Here is a 17192-nt window from a genome sequence, read left to right as displayed (position 1 = left end):
CCTTCTGAGATTCCTCATGGAGTTGCTTCTGATTTTCTTCATGGGGTATAGAAGCTCCTCCTGGAATTTTTGAAATTGGGGGCTTCAGAAGTTTTTTCTAGAATTCTTTCAGGAGTTTCTTCTGAGATTCTTAAAGTGGACCCATCTGGGATTCCATTTAATTTTCTTTCTGGGATTCCACCAGGAAATGGTTACTACACGACTCCTTCCAAGAATTCTATAGAAATTCCTTCCAGGAATCCTCCGGGATTCCTTCAAAATTTTCTTCTGAGAATCCCCTATAACCTCCATCAGAATTCCTTTAGGAGTTACTTCTGAAATTCTTCACGTTCTATTGGAAAGTCTTTGGAAGATTTCCTGAGGAACTCAGAACGAATTCCTGGAGAAATGTAACATAAGGAAAAGCAATTGTTGGGGATAAAAATGAACTTATGGAAAAAATCGTTATAAAACAGCAGCAGAATTCCTCATTGTCTTTTTTAACAAAACTTTCAGCCCTCGGCTGATACGTCTCGTTAGGAATTCCTTGAAATTGTTCAAGGAATTCCTCAAAAAAGTCCTGTAACAATTTCATAAGGAATTCATGGAAGAAATCAATTCGGAATACCTGAAGGTATTCTTTAAGGAATTCTGAATAAAACACCTGAAACAACTCCAAAATAAACTCCTGAAAGATGATGATTAACCTTCCTGAAAGATTTAAAAAAATAAAATACCAGAAAAAAAATCCAAAATGTACTATTGGAGGAATTCCAGCAACAAGTCCTGGTTAATTCCGAAGAAATCTCAAAAGGAACTCCGAAAGGAATCTGAAAAGGAATATCTGAAGAAATCTGAGAAGATGGGGGAGCTACTTCTGGAATTCCTCCAAGAGTTTTTTTTTCCTGAGATTCCTTAAACAATCATTTCAGGATTTCTCCAGAAACTCCCTGAGGGATTTCTCCTGAAATTCCTTCCGGATTTTTTTCAAGATTTGCTTCTGAGATTACTCTGGGACTTCCAAGATTTTTCCCGGATTAGTTCCGAGATTCTCATAGAAACTCGTTTTGGGATTCCTCCGAGAAATCATTCCAAAATTTCCCCAAAAATTAATTTTGGTATTTCCGTAGAAATTCCTTCCAGGTGTCCTACAGGAGTTCATTCTAAAACTCATCCTTAAACTCTTCCTGAGATTTCTCCAGGATTTTTGTATAATTTCTCATGGAATTCCTTCTCAGATTCTTCCTGGGGTATATTCAGAATTCCTTCAGAAGTTTTCTCTGGAATTCTTCCAGGAGTGTCTTCTGAGATTCCTCAAAAAGTTTCGTTGGGAATTTCTCCAAAAGCTCTTTCTGGGATTTGACCGTTCAGGACTGCTCTAGAAATTCCTGCCTGGAATTCTCCAGGTATCTTCTGAGAATCCTCCAGAAGTTTCTTTTGAGATCCTTCCAGTTCCGTTGGAATGTCTTCGGATTTTTTTTTCTGAGATTCCCAAAATGAATTCCTGTAGAAATTTAACCCAAACAAAAACAGTTGGAGGATATCCGAATGGAGCTTATTGAGATATTTCTTGAAATATGTTAATGGGATTCTTCAAGAAAGTTCTGTAAGAGATTTATAGGGATCTCATGGATGAAACCCTTTTGGAAATCCAGAAGGTATTCTATGAGGAATTCTGAATTAAACATCTGTAACAACTACGTAATTAATTCCTGACAGATTTCCATTAGTATCATCCGAAAATCCGAAATCTAGAATGTAATCCTGGAGAAGTTTCAAGTTTTGATTAATCTCAGAGAAAAAATCCTGCAAGAATTCAAGAAGGAACTCTGGGAGGAACCCTGAAAGGGATATCAGAATCAAGAGGAATCCCAGAAACGAAGGAATGCCAGTTAGAACTCCTTGGAAAATCCTACAAAGAACTCCTTGCGGAATTCCTGGAAGAATTCGGTTGGAATCTCAGTGAGAACTCATGGAGGAATCTCGGTAGGAATTCCTGCAGGAACTTTGAAAATGATTACTAAAGGGCTCCTGGAAGTCTTGATGGAATCCTGGAAGTAATTCGTATAGAAACCGTAAAAGGACCAAGGAAATCCCGTAAGGAGTACCTGAAGGAGTTCAGGAAAAGACTCTTAAGGGTATCCCAGAAGAAATCCATTTAGGCATCTATGAAGATTTGAAAGAGAAAACAGCTCTTTGAGGAAACGTAGAAGTAACTCCTGGAGGAATCCCAGATAGAGCACCTGTTGTTAGAAGAAGCTCCTGGAAGAATCTGAGAGGGAACTTCTAAAGCAGTCCCAGGAAGAATTTCCAGAAAGAGTCTCAGAAAGAACCTCTGAAAAACAACCCTTATGGAATTCCTGAAGGAATCTCGGAATGAACCCCTGAAGGAAATCAGAACGTTTCTGAGCGTTCCATGAAGTACAAACAGAGTTCAAAGAGTTTCGGAGGTTTCACTTAATTTTATAGCGATTTTCAGGGAACTTCAGGGAGCTTTAGGGTCGTTTCTGGACGTTTCCAGCGTTTTAAGAAGGTTCCAGATAGTTTTAGGGGTCTCAATGGGCCTCAGGAAGTTTAAAAGGAAATTGAGAGAAGGATAATCAACGTGGTTTATGGGCATTTTATAGGGTCTCATGGGGTTTCAGGAAGTCTAAGGTGACTTCAGGGGCATTTGAGGGAAGTTCCAGAGTGTATTTAGATTCCAAGGGTGTTTCAGGAAGGTCTCACCTCCTTCTATGGAGTTTTCAGGGTTGTGAGGGTTATGAGTCTTAAGAGAATTGAATAAGTTATCAGAGGTGGTTGAGTGAGTTTCATGATCATTCCAAAGGGTCGCAGGGAGAATTTTTACAGATGTTTTAGCGTGTCTCAGAGGATTTCAGGAGATTTCAGGGAAACTTTAGAAGTCTCACTGTGATTTAGGTATTCAGAGATGTTTCAGGGGATTGTCAAATTGTCAGAAGGGACTTCGGGGATTTCAGGGGCATTGTTCGTTTGTACACTTAATCACTGGTTCAGGAATCGTCGGATAATCGCACTTAAAGAATTGAACTCGCGGAGTTACCTTGACGGAGTATAGAGAGGTTTATTGGTGCTTAAATTTGTTCACAATAGTTCACTATGCAAACACTCGAATGTATGGATGAATGGACTGTATCACTTGGTGTTTTATTTTAGACTAACTTGGTAGAATTTTACAGAGTGGCTGCTGACCGCGTGCGATGTTTTTTGGACATCGGTTTTCTACCTGCGGTCGGCTCTAGCGACGATCGTGAGGCGATCGACATGGCCTAGAAATGTGAAACAGAATGGTAATTTGTGTTTGATAGAACGGTACAACTATAACTGCTATCAGTTTTGTTCGGTCTCTAGTTACCTGACTGACCTTGTCGTGTTGGTCGGTTGATTTGATCTTGTACAGTAGTGCTCAAAATTTTACAATCGATATTTGGCGCAAACAGGCATTATAATCATAAATTTGTTCTTTCTTTTAAACATTGGCTATTCTTTCAAGTTTCATTGTTAAATTTGCTATTGGCAACAATTGATGTAAATAAAAAAAAACGGATCCGTTTCCAGTTTCATAACTGTTTGCAATAGCAATTCGTCCTGATGACTATTCGGCCTAGCGACTATTCGGCCTAATGTCCCAGCTTCAAGAAGGGCTTCAGTGATTGAGAACGTTTCAGGAAGTAATAAATGTATCCATTGCGTTTCGAAGCATCCAAAGATATTTTTAGGGGGTCTCATGAGCGTTTCAAGAAGCTTCAGGTAGTTTCAGTAGGGTTTCAGGTGCAACTTTGGAGCTCCATGAATCCCTATGAAACGCCGCTTTAACCGTCCTAAAATATTCCATTTTCAACCACCCTCCTTCTTACTTTACATTTTGATATGCAGTGACGAATCCACCCTTGCAAAAAAAAATATTGAAATTTATGAACTCGACGAAAACAATAATTTTAAAGAATTTGCCATGAAATTCCTGAGTGAAAAAAATATCTGAGGAATATCTGAAATCGGATCCTCACTTATTCGCCAGTGAGCTTCTGTCAGGTCTGTTTTAACCACCGCTAACAATGTTGCTTTTCATGTTTTTGGTTCATGAGTGGTAAACATCGTGATGCTCTTCAACACTGCGTTTGGGATGATATTCATAATGAGAAGTCATAAATGTTAAAACAAAGATTATGTAGCACCTCTTAGTTTTTGTGTGGTTATACAGTATTGTTACAATGATGTTAAGGACCATGTTGTATTGCCCAAGGTATTGCCACTATTTGTTCTGGTTTGCTGAGAAATTAGTGCAACTATGAATGAAAACAATACCTCATAGTTTCATTGAAACACAATGTAACAGATAAAAATGCTCTTAGGGAACCGGCTCCTAACTACGATTTCTGATAACTTTTAAATGTACCACTAGCCTCAGGAATATAGCTTGTCCCATAAGTACTAAATACATTACCTAATTCGTCATTTACGTCTATTACAACGGTGTTAACTCAACCGGCATGATATTTGAAAAGTTGACCAATTAGCGTTGTTAGCTTTAACATACCTTGTCGGCTGCTAACAACTATCCATCCGTAGGTTTCTCCATTTGAAATATCGCAACACCTCCCACTGGCTAAACCCAGGTTGTGTCCATTGCAATTCAGAAGCCCACGTCTAGTCGAACCATAAGCACCCCCAAATGGGTACCAATTATTCGCACTCACTTAGCAAAAAAAAACCTAGATAAACTTTTATCTACAGTAATTTTTCACCTGTCGCTATTTAAACCACCCTTCCTCGGTGCGATGTAGTTGGTAATTGAAACCACTATTGAACGCTTTGAACTGCTCAAGACAAAACGACTTTGCCACGAATGGGAGCATTATTTTATTAGGCGCCGCCTTCGATGTGGAGTACATTTATCTCCGACAGGCCTAGTTGTTGGTTGCGCAGGAGGATCAGGTTTGTTTAAAAAATAGAAATCGAAGGTGGGAGTTGACTTGCTAGGGAATTGCCCACTGTTTCATTCTGGTTCAGTTGGTTGAAATATCGATGCATGCTCAAACGCAATTTTGTAATGAAGCGATATGTAGGGTACGGTTCCGGGTCATTTGGCCGAAAGGGTCATTTGGCCAAATGCCATTTGGAATGGAATTCGGCCAAATGTCCGGACACCGTAGGGTACCTAATATAATTTGGACCTCCAAATATTTTGGACCCTCCGGATAGTGTCGCAGGCAGTACTGTCATGGTAAAATCAGAGCTGGTTTCTCAATTTTTCCAAATTTAAGCGTCCCCTATGCTGGCATGTGCCAAGGAAATGTCTTCACTTATGCGCATAGCCAAGAATTATTCCGTGGAAACCCATCCATTTATTATTATTATTTAACGATGTCTATCTGTATTCATCGCGAGAGGAACATTCTTGTTAAAATTCCTTTATGAGTTTTGCAAGAGTTCTCCTTAAAATATTCCGAAAAGTTTCCTGGATTACCTTCACACTGCCATAATCCCTCTGAGAATTCTTTGATGATTTATCAAAAAATTTCTGGAAGGAAGAAGATTCTTACAGGAAATCTTAGAATTATGTCAGCTAGAGTTCCTTTTTGTATCCCTTAAAAATGATTTCCTGTTCACGGATTTCTTTGAACATTTTTGCAGGGATTCCCCAAAAACATTATTTTAAGAATTTTCTCCTAAAAATCTTTTTGAAATATCTCAAGAAATTCTGATAGGCATTTTTTCAGGGGTTTCTGCAGGAATTCCTCCAAACATTTCTTCAAAAGACGTTATTCCAGTAGAATTAATTCACAATGATACGGGCTTTGTTTCAGAGAAACTTCTTGGGTTTTCCTTAAGAAACTGAGATATTTCTCCAGACTTTTTTTCAGAAATTATTGTTTTAATTTCTTTAGATCTCCAGGTATTATTACATTTATTCAGGCATTTTCTCGGGCATTTATTTGGAAATTCCTCTTAAATATTATCTACCAATTTTTCTGGAAGTTCCCCCAAAGATTTCTCTACAAGTTTCTTCAGTTATTCCTCCAGGCATTGCTTTGGCGTTATTTATACCTTTAGGACCTTTCAGATTAATTTTAAATAATAACTGAACAATTCCTGCACACATCACAAAATTGTCAATGATATGTTCAAGAAAATTTTTCATGAGGTTCTCTTGTTCTTTGAGATATTATTATAAAGATTTCTTCAAACAATATTCATTTTTATTTCTTCAGTGGTTTTCTAAATAAATCCTGCAAGTTTTTTTATGTTATTGCGAGACTTACTTCAGGAATTTGTCCTGGTAATTGTTTACAGATTTTTGTGTACAAATTCCTTGAGAAATGGTATGAAAAAAATGTGAGATGTCTCTGGGAGTTCTTACAAGATTTTTTTTAAGAAACTCCTCGGACGATCCCTTTGTCTGTAATTCCGGTAGACAATTTTTAAGGCATTCTTTCGTAAAGTCCTCCATGGGTTTTTTTCCAGAAACTCTTCCAGAAGCTGCTCAAGGATTTTCCCTTGAAATTACTTGCAGACTTCCTCCATTAGTTTTCAGAGCGTTTTTTTTTTTCTAAGCATTAAGGTGTTTTTTAAGATATTCTCCCATGTATTATCCTCCTCGGAGATGAACCAGCCATCGGCTGAAACTCTCGATAATAAAGATAATAATAATAATGTATTATCCTGGGCAGAGATGCCACACGATTTTTTAAAAAATCTGTGTCACTCTTTTCAATAAATGTGTATCCCACACAAAAATAAGATACCCTGCTTGCTCAAAAATCTGTATTTCATATAAAATCTGTACGGATGCTTGAAAATCTATATAATACAGAAAAAATCTGTAACTTCAGAAATTCTTCCGAATATTTTTGTCCAGGAATTTCTCCAAAAAAAAAACATGAATTTCTTTTAAGAGTTTCCAAAGGTGTCTCCAGGAGTTATTAAAGGGATTTCTTGAGGCAACCCTCCAGGAATGTCTTACATACTAAAAATCAATTGAGGGTTTCAGCAAAATTTTACTGAATTTTGCCGAGCTAAAGGTTTCAGCAAAAAGTTTGCTGAAATTCAGCAAAATTTGCTGATTTGTTCAGTAAACTCTGCTGATGACCAGTAACGTTTTGCTGAAATTCAGCAAACTTTGTTGTAAGCTCAACAACAATTATTGCTGGACCCTTCAGCTCGGCAAAATTCAGCAAAATACTGCTGAAAGCGTTTGGTGTGTACAAATACCTTAAAAGATTTTCTGGACGAATTTTTCAGTATTTTTTGTAAAATTTCTGGCGAAACTTCGGAAAAATGCCTAGTGAAATATCTGAACAAATTCTGCAGGGATCTCTATAGACATCCCAAGAGATATTTCTGAAAAACATGGAACCGTAAAAGCAATTTGTAGGAATTCCAACAGAAATCATTGAAGGAATATCTCAAACAATTCTAGGAGAGTCCTTGGGAAAAAATCCCGAAGGATTTATATAGACATTTTTAGACGAGTTTTTGAACATAACTCCATGGATGAACTTTAAAAAAATCCGTTACTGAAACTCCTGAAGCAATCTCTTTCACTCTAAAGAAGTCTCTGGAAATAAAATCTTCTCCTGACAGGAATTTCAGTAGAATTGCTGTAGGAATTTAAGAGCGTACTTTTAAATTAATCTGTGGAGGAATATCCGAAGCTATCCGAAGAAAATTCTTGAAGGAATCCCAGGAGGAATTTCTCAAGAACTCTTTTAGTGTGGCTCTTACTTCGGGTCCGAATTCGTCGTTTATACTCTGATAAAACCCCGCCATGGTGGATATTAACAGCTTTGACGACGACTGTTTGGTAGACTTTTTGGGTATTTTTGTGGCGTTTCAGTCTTTTTGGGGATCAAAAACAACTATATGTTTTCTATTTCCAACGTTTCGATCCTTATTGGATCTTCTTCAGGGAATCGAATAAGTTGTTGTTTCTTCGTCTAGTAGTTGTTTTTTGAAACATTTTAACTGTCATTCCTTGTATTTGAAATTTGTCCGTTTTTTGGAACCGGAAAAACCTTTCAAATTTCGAAAAACTGATTTGGTAGTCGGAACTCGGACCGCAATCCACTACTAACTATACGCAAAAGTAGTGGATTGCGGTCCGGGTTCCGACTACCAAATCAGTTTTTAGAAATTTGAAAGGTTTTTCCGGTTCCAAAAAACGGACAAATTTCAAATACAAGGAATGACAGTTAAAATGTTTCAAAAAACAACTACTAGACGAAGAAACAACAACTTATTCGATTCCCTGAAGAAGATCCAATAAGGATCGAAACGTTGGAAATAGAAAACATATAGTTGTTTTTGATCCCCAAAAAGACTGAAACGCCACAAAAATACCCAAAAAGTCTACCAAACAGTCGTCGTCAAAGCTGTTAATATCCACCATGGCGGGGTTTTATCAGAGTAAAAACGACGAATTCGGACCCGAAGTAAGAGCCACACTAAAAGAGTATGCGGACAACAACCGAAAGCTGAGCAACATGGTGGTACGAAAAGACTTTCTCAAGAACTTCAAGTATAAATTCCTGGATTAATTTCTCGGGAAACCCTTGGAGGTTTCCATAGAAAAAAAAATAGAAACTGAAGGGCCCAGAATCAAAGAGGTGTGAGTGACCATTTTGTCGATTTTGAACTGAGCATATCAAAAAATTCTTCAGACTTTTAGCTTTCGGGAACTTTTCAAGATTATTTTTACGATGATTAGAAAAATTACAATAAATCGTAGAAGATTGGGTCGTTTTTAAAACTCCATACATTTTGTATTGGATGAAAAGTTTGTGAAAAACTTTAAACCTCATTTAATTTTTGTCACTCACACCCCTTTGCTTCTAACCCCCTCAATTAATAGAAAAATTGCTGAAGAAATTCTTTAATTGAATTATTGAAGGATTTTCTGGAATATTCTTGGAGAATTTTGTGGACGAATTTCTGCAAACAACCAGAATACCTCGATAAGCACAAAGATAAGCACCTGCAAAGATTTCTAGAAAAATCTTTTGAGATATTACCAAAGTAATTTCCGAAGAAATTCCTAGAATGAGTGTTTGAATAAATATCCTAAAGAGTCCGTGTAGAAATAATTGGAATTAGAGGAAACGTCGGATAATTTTCTGGAATCTCTGTGTGGACTAATGCTCGAATATCATGAGGAATTCCTGAAAGAATTTCTGCAGAAATTTTTAGACACGTTGGAATTTTTAAACAAATTCCTTTTTTTTTCCTGAAGAAATATCTGAACAAATTTCTGAATTTGAATATCTATAACATTTTCTGAAGAAACCACTGAGAAAATTTACTAAAGAATCTATTCCAGGTGGAGTTTTAAAAGGGACCCATAGAAATATTCCTTAATTGTTTTTTGCAGAAATTAATGAAGAAATATCTGAAGGAACTTCTTAAAAATATCTTAATAATCTCTGGAAGAATTTCAGAAAAAAAAATCGCCAGAGGAGTTACTGTAAGAAACCTTGGTACATTTTAAGGCCAAATTCATGGAGTAGTGTCTGAAGGGATCCATGGATCACTTCTGGAAGAAATCCATAGAAGATTTCCTTGGACTTGAAATCCTTAAACAAAATCTTGGGGGAATCTAATAATGATTTTTTGAAGGAATCTCATGGAAAAATTCTAAAAGAATCGTTTAGAAAATTTCTGTAGGAATCTCTGTAAAATTTTCTGAAGGAATCGGTGAAAGCTATTAGAATCCTCGTATAAATTTGAAGCGTTGAAAGCAATCCTGGAAAAATTCTTGTGCAGATTCCTGTACAAATCTATGGAGAACTTTTTTTTAGGAAACCATTAAAAGATTTTCTAGAACATATTTTGGAGAAACTTCTGTAGGCTCCCCTAACAGAAATTCCGAAGGAAGTTTAAAAGGAAAATCTGTAGCAATCCTTGGATACTTACTTGATACTTGGTGGGCTACAACTCGTAGCGATGAGTCTACGCCGAATGAAGTATCTGCCTCCACTGGCCTCGGTCCTGGGCCAATCGCTTTCAGTCGCCCAGAACGTTTAGAGTCCTTAGGTCCTCCTCAACTGCAAAAAGCCAACGTGTGCAGGGCCTCCCATGAAGCCGACGACCCCTTCCTGGTTCTCTGCTGAATATAATTTTAGCTTGTCGTTCCTCCGGCATACGAGCTACGTATCCAGCCCACCGCAGCCTGCCGTGTTGTATTCGCTTCACTATATCCATCTCTTTATATACCTGGTACAATTCGTAGTTCATGCGACGCCGCCAGATGCCGTCCTTCAGTTTACCGCCGAGTATTGTTCGCAGCACTTTACGTTCGAAGACTCCAAAGGCTCTCCGATCAACTTCTTTCAACGTCCACGTTTCATGACCGTAAAGAGCGACCGGGAGAATCAGAGACTTTTACAACGCGAGTTTTGTCTTCGTTTGCAGCCTGCGGGACCTCAGCTGGTTTCACAGACTGAAAAAGGCTCGATTTGCAGCCGCAATCCGTCTTTTCACCTCGCGGGTAACATCATTATCGCACGTCACTAGAGTACCAAGATAAACAAATCCATCCACAACTTCAAACTTTTCCCCACCTAGCACCACTTCGTCACCACTACCACGGCCGGGCCGACGTTGAACACCAGCAATCATGTACTTAGTCTTTGTGGTGTTAACCGTAAGTCCAATAATCCTCGCAGTCTCCCTCTTAAAAGGTACGAACGCTTCTTCCACGGCCCGACGGTCGATTCCGATGATGTCGATATCGTCCGCGACGCCCAGGAGCATATGCGATTTTGTGACAACGGTTCCGCTCCTGTGCACACCAGCTCTCCTTATCGCTCCTTCCAGTGCTATGTTGAACAGTAAGTTCGAAAGAGCATCGCCCTGCTTCAGTCCGTCAAAGGTAACGAACGATGAAGAAATTTCATCCGCAACCCGTACACTTGATTTCGATCCGTCAAGCGTCGCACGAATCAGTCTAATCAGCTTCGCCGGAAATCCATTTTCGATCATAATCTGCCATAACTCGTTTCTCTTCACTGAATCGTACGCCGCCTTGAAATCAATAAACAGGTGATGGGTCTGCAAGTTGTACTCTCGAAATTTATCGTGAATCTGCCGCAGGGCGAACATCTGGTCCGTAGTTGATCGGCCCTTACGAAATCCTGCCTGATATTCGCCAACGAAGGACTCCTCAATCGGCCTCAGCCTGTGGAACAGAACTCCGGACAAAATTTTGTACGCTGAATTGAGGAGTGTTATTCCTCTGTAATTAGCGCACTCCAGTCGAAGCCCTTTCTTGAAAAGAGGGCAAATGAGACCATCCAACCAACTAGCAGGCAGTTCTTCCTCTTCTCATATATTCAATATAATGCGGTGTAAGAGTTGATACAGCTGCTCACTACCGTGCTTGAGAAGCTCGGCCGGCAGTTCGTCCTTCCCAGCAGCCTTGTTGTTCTTCAGTCCCCTAATGGCTGTCTTGACCTCGTCTAGCGTTGGAGGTTCCACAGCTTGTCCGTCGTCGTCGATTCGAATTCTGTTCGTCGCTCTTCCACTCCCACCGTTCAACAATACCTCGAAGTGCTCTCTCCACCTGGCAGCCACCATTGTCTTGTCTGTCAGCAAGTTTCCATTACGGTCGTTGCACATGACGGGAGAAGGCGCTGTTTCTCTCCGCACGCCATTGACAGTTTCGTTAAATCTTCGCATATCATTCTGTTCCATACTCTCTTGCGCCTGAGCAAGACATTTTCCTCGTGCTCTTTTTTTCTTTCGTCCAGCTTCTGGTGATAGTCAGCTACCGTACCGTCTGCTGAAAACCGCTGGATGTTGAAACGCATCGATCGCCGGTTCCTAGAGTCCGACACGGTTGATAACCGAGCTCGAATCTTACTAACTACGAGATAGTGATCTGAGTCGATGTTGGGACCGATGTTCTAACATCAATTACGTCCGAGAAATGTCGGCCATCTACCAGCACATGGTCGATTTGGTTGCAAGTATCGCCGTTTGGGTGTCTCCAGGTGTGTTTGCGGATATCCTTGCGTGCAAAGTACAGGGGTTACTCAAAATAACTGGGATAGGTAAAAATTTAACTTCTCAAAAAATGTTCAACTCGCTGTAACTTTTCGAAAAATGCATCAAATATTCTCAAATTTTTACTGTAAGTTCATCAACTAGTTGTGTATCAGTGGTCAAAATTTGGAAAAGATCGAGCCATTGTACACGAAGTTATAAAGGTTCTAGAAAAAGGTATAATTATCCGATAGCCAACTTTGAGCTGTTATATCTCCGGATTCAATGAACCGAATGCAATGAAATTTTGATCGTTTATGACTTATATAATGAGCTAATTAAAACATTTGACTAAACTTAAAATTCTTTACACGAAAGAAAATTATTACGATTGGATTATTTTTCTAATATACCACCAATTTATCCAAAACTTCATCATCGTTTCAAAATTCGAGATAGTAATTATAGTTCATTTAAATTCCCTCTAATATACTTCAATATGAATATGTTTTGAAAGGAAGTAACAAAATAATCGGCATTAAATTGAAAAAGTAATGGGATACATATGAAAAATAGATAAATTTACTGAAAAAACATACATTTATTCTAACCGCCATAACTTTTTTTCTTATTAATAATTTCAAATTGAGTAAACTGTTTTTCAAAGTTCATTATATGAGTCATAAATGATCAAAATTTCATTGCATTCGGTTCATTGAATCCGGAGATATAACAGTTCAAAGTTGGCCATCGGATAATTATGCCTTTTTCTAGAATCTTTTTAACTTTATGTAGAAAGCTCTGATCTTTCCCAAATTTTGACCACTGATACACAACTAGTTGATCAACTTTCAGTAAAAATTTGAGCATATTTGATGCTCTTTTCGAAAAGTTACGGCGAGTTGAACATTTTTTAAAAAGTGAAAATTTTACCTGTCCCAGTTATTTTGAGTATCCCCTGTAGGTGCTACTAATGGCCATCCCCCTGGCGGCAGCACAGTCGACTAATCTCAGGCCGTTGTCATTAGTGACGGAGTGAAGGTTCTCCATACCGATGACGGAAAAAGTCCTCTCTTCCGACCTGCGCGTTGGCGTCACCGATGACAATCTTAACGTTGTGTTTTGGGCATTCTCCATAGGTCTTGTCAAGACATTCATAAAACGCATCCTTCACATCATCGGTTTTCTCGTAGATATTGATCAGGCTGTAGTTAAAGAATTTGCCCCGGATCCTCAATACGCAGATCCGCTCGTTGATCGGCTTCCACTTCATAACTCGCTTCATCTGTTTCCCGATCACTATGAATCCGACCCCATGTTCTGCCTTATCGCTGCCGCTGTGGTAGATGTTATATTTGAACGATGCGTTGGCGACGGGATCCACCGCCCTGAATTCACGTTCACCAGTTTTGGGCCACCGCACTTCCTGTATAGCAGCCACGCACACACCAACCTTCTGCAATTCACGAGCCAAAAGGCTCACTCGTCCAGGTTCATTTAAGGTCCTGACGTTCCAGGTACCGAGTTTCCAATCATAGTCCTTATTTCGTTGCCGGGTCGGTTTCCGAGAGTATCGTTCGCATGTTCTATTTCTTACTTCATTTTTCGTAGTGTTGAAAGGCTTCGACAGGCTACCTTACCGGGGTCGCGCTGCCTACATCGCGTTGGTGGGACTGCCACCTTAGGTATAGCTGACGCGATACAGCGTTTCATATTCAGCCGCTGGATGCCAGAACAGACGCTGTTTGAGCCGCACCTCCTTGGTGTACAGACGCTCGGGACGTACCTCCTCAATCTAGCTGAAGTCAGAAGGACAACAGTGCCCAGGCTGCACTGAGTACCAGCTAAGCACACAACTCTTAGCAGGCGGTCTTTGTTAGCGTTTGACCCGTGGAAGCATGAGGTAGGAACTTATTCCGACTTCAACTGCATTTATTATTTAACAAACAATTTTTGACCCATTCTCACCCCAACGACGGTAACTTTGGAGAAAACGAATTAAAAAATTTCTAGAAGAATCAATGGAAGAATTCCAGAAAGCATTCATGGTAAAATTTGTTGAAAATTCTTTTGTAGATTTTCTGAAGGGCTCACTGGAGAAATTTCTGGAGAAACACCTGTAGGATTTTTGGATGAATTTCTGAAGATACCCATGAGAAACTAAAGAAAAGTTGATTTTTTCCCAACACGATTGGGAATGGGAGCCGAAACAAAAATTCAAATACCAGAACAGAAAGAAAGTTTATATCGAAAAAATCAAAGAGATGATATTCCTATACCTTGAAAGTTTAAGACAAATTTCCAATATTACAAAAGGGATTCTTCATACAAGTATGTGAGACCAAACAATTTGAATTTTTTTTTACTGGCGCCCCTCTACGTTTTACTGAAAATACGACCCCTGCCTTGCCACCTTTTCTGTACACGGGCATTGAGGGCGCAAACATATCAATAAAAATCACTAAGGTGATATTTTTATATTCAGTAGGGCGGAAACACTTCCTAATTTCACTGAGAAGCTGTTGTCTAGCATGTGTGGAAACACAAAAAAAGATTTTCTTATATTTGTGAGGGCGCTCCTATTGGTAGTTTTTTTTTACCTCAAGAGCTGGTTACTCAAAGAGTAACTTAGAGTAACCACGATGACACCACTGGTCGCAAGAAACCGGGTCCATTAAATTAAAGATGTTTAAAAGTTTGAGGTCACAGGTTAGTAAAACATTAAAACGTGATTTGTAGATATCTTGATCATCTTTCATTCCATTTTAATTCTTTTTGGCATATTTTGAAAAAAATAAACTGATCTCAAATATTTAAGGTCAATGTCATTGTCATTCCTGTTTTTAAATTTAAAATTGTTCAAACCGATGATGATTTTTCACAAGTTCAAGACGTGATCAGATACCTCAATTTAGATCAAATTCTCTTCTTTTTTTTTACTGAATTCCAGACACCGCTTGTCATTCAACAGAATCGATCATTTTATAACGGAATTCTAGCGCAGGCTTCGTCTTCGCAATACCAAATTGGACACTATCAACGTGTTTTGATCAGCGCCAGGTGACCATCATCAGACCTCAGCCCAGGCTGGCTGGTTGATCCTCATCCACAGGACCGAGCAAGAAGCGCCACTCAGCCGGTGTTGGAAATTAATTAATAGTGTAACACGAGCTAGAACAAACCAGAATCGATCGAGCCGAGTCAGACGGGCGATTCCGGGATGAGCGCGATCTCTCTCTCGATATGGACGGACGAACGATCAACGGTTTCTTATTTATTATCGTGGACATAGTGTCGACAAATCCATTAGGGATGCAACCGGCGCTCATGCTTCGCGTTGCAAAACAAATTGCGCAGTTTGATAGGGAGCTTTGCCGTGTCTTGAACGGCAATGGCGCTGGATTCGAAACGGTATGTTTGAATTAATTACCGACGGCGTTGGTCTGCTCTGCGGTGGACGTGGCACGCGTTGTTCTCGATAATTATCTTCCTTTATGTTCGGAAGATTTCAAATTGGAACAAATGAGATAAATTTTACTGTTTCGTTTAATGGTCTTGAGAGATATTCATCGTTTGCTAATTATTATAAAATACGACCGGCGCCTGATGCAAGTCAAACTTATCCTTCTTATATAATTACCCGGTGCGATTTGAAATTACATTAGTTTGCCATTAACATCATTACCAACGATGAGCGTACACCCAATCAATAAGTTTGTTTTTCGAAAACCCACTAACGATTGCATTTAGCTTGGTCATTTAGATGGGTAATGAACGGCAGCACTCAATTTTAATAACTTCATTATGCCTTCACTCCGTTCTAGGCGAACCTACCACGCCGAATGCAACTCCTCCATGAAGCGCAGTGGACAGCTCTGCAAACCAGCCCGAGCTGCACAAGGACTTCAATGCGGCGGCAACGGCATCTCTGCATCTGACGATTACAATTGAAACCACTGCACTGCACTGCCCAGCAGTAGTAATCCACTCACGTTCGTAAAAGAACCCTCCAGGGCATCGCCGGGAATGGTGGCACCAACAGCAGAGATTCCATCACCATCAACTGTCGATGTGTAGCCAGTAATGGCGGAGAATGCAGCACGAGAGCTGGATTCAAATTATGAGCATTTTATAAGTAGATCGTTTATTAAATTACTGCCTTTTGTCGGTGGAGTGCGACCAGGGAAAGAGCACGCACGACTGCGGTCGGTTGATGTCCTTGGGCAGAAATTTTGCATGTAGGGCTTTTTATATAAACTGCGGTCACATTATCGGACATATTAAAATATAGAGCAATATTCTAGCACGTTAACACTCTTAATTCTTGTTTGATGAGTTTTGTGACGGATCCTGTTTCTTTGGAATTGCATGGTAGATCTAATCGTTCACACTCTCTTGATCTTCTATGCTTCCACATCTTTGTGTACAAATCTCAGTACTTCTTAGAGCACTTCTTAGCACTGCGTAATTCTCGCTGAAACCGGCCCACTATTTACACCTTGTCTTCAAAAATGTTTAACCCTTTGAAGCCGGAATTTTTCCAAGCGTTATTATGGAGTTTTTTTATACGTTTTTCTGTAGTTTTGGTGGTCAATAGCATCAAAACGGTAGAATATTATGAAGAATATTTTTTCTGGATATCCTAGGTCATCCAAACTATTATTGAGTTCAGATCCTTAAGTCTTTGGGTGTAACGGTAACTTCTTTCATTATAAAAAGCTACGATTTGTAATCTATCATGTCCAGTAAGTCTTCTGAAAGGTTAATGGACATTATCAGATCAGTTGGGATATACTAGGTCATCCAAACTGTTCTTGAGTTTACATCCTGAAGTCTACGGGTGTAACGATAACTTCTTTCATTGTACAAAGCTACGATTTGTAATCTATCATGTCCAGTAAGTCATCTGAAAGTTCAACAGACATTATCAGATGAGTTGGGATACCCTAGGTCATCCAAACTGTTTTTGAGTTTAGATCCTAAAATCTACAAGTGTAATTGTAACTTCTTTCATCATACAAAGCTACGGTTTGTAATCTATCATGTTTAATAAGTCTTCTGAAAGGTTAATAGACAATATCAGATCAGTTGGGATATCCTAGGTCATCCAAACTGTTCTTGAGTTAACATCCTGAAGACTACGAGTGTAACGATAACTTCTTTCATTATACAAAGGTACGATTTGTAATCTATCATGTCCAGTAAGTCTTCTGAAA

This window comes from Aedes albopictus, chromosome 3 (genome assembly GCF_035046485.1).
Source record: "Aedes albopictus strain Foshan chromosome 3, AalbF5, whole genome shotgun sequence".
In the NCBI taxonomy this organism is placed as follows: domain Eukaryota; kingdom Metazoa; phylum Arthropoda; class Insecta; order Diptera; family Culicidae; genus Aedes; species Aedes albopictus.
The sequence above is the reverse complement of the archived record's forward strand: the minus strand, read 5'-3'. Positions refer to the sequence as shown.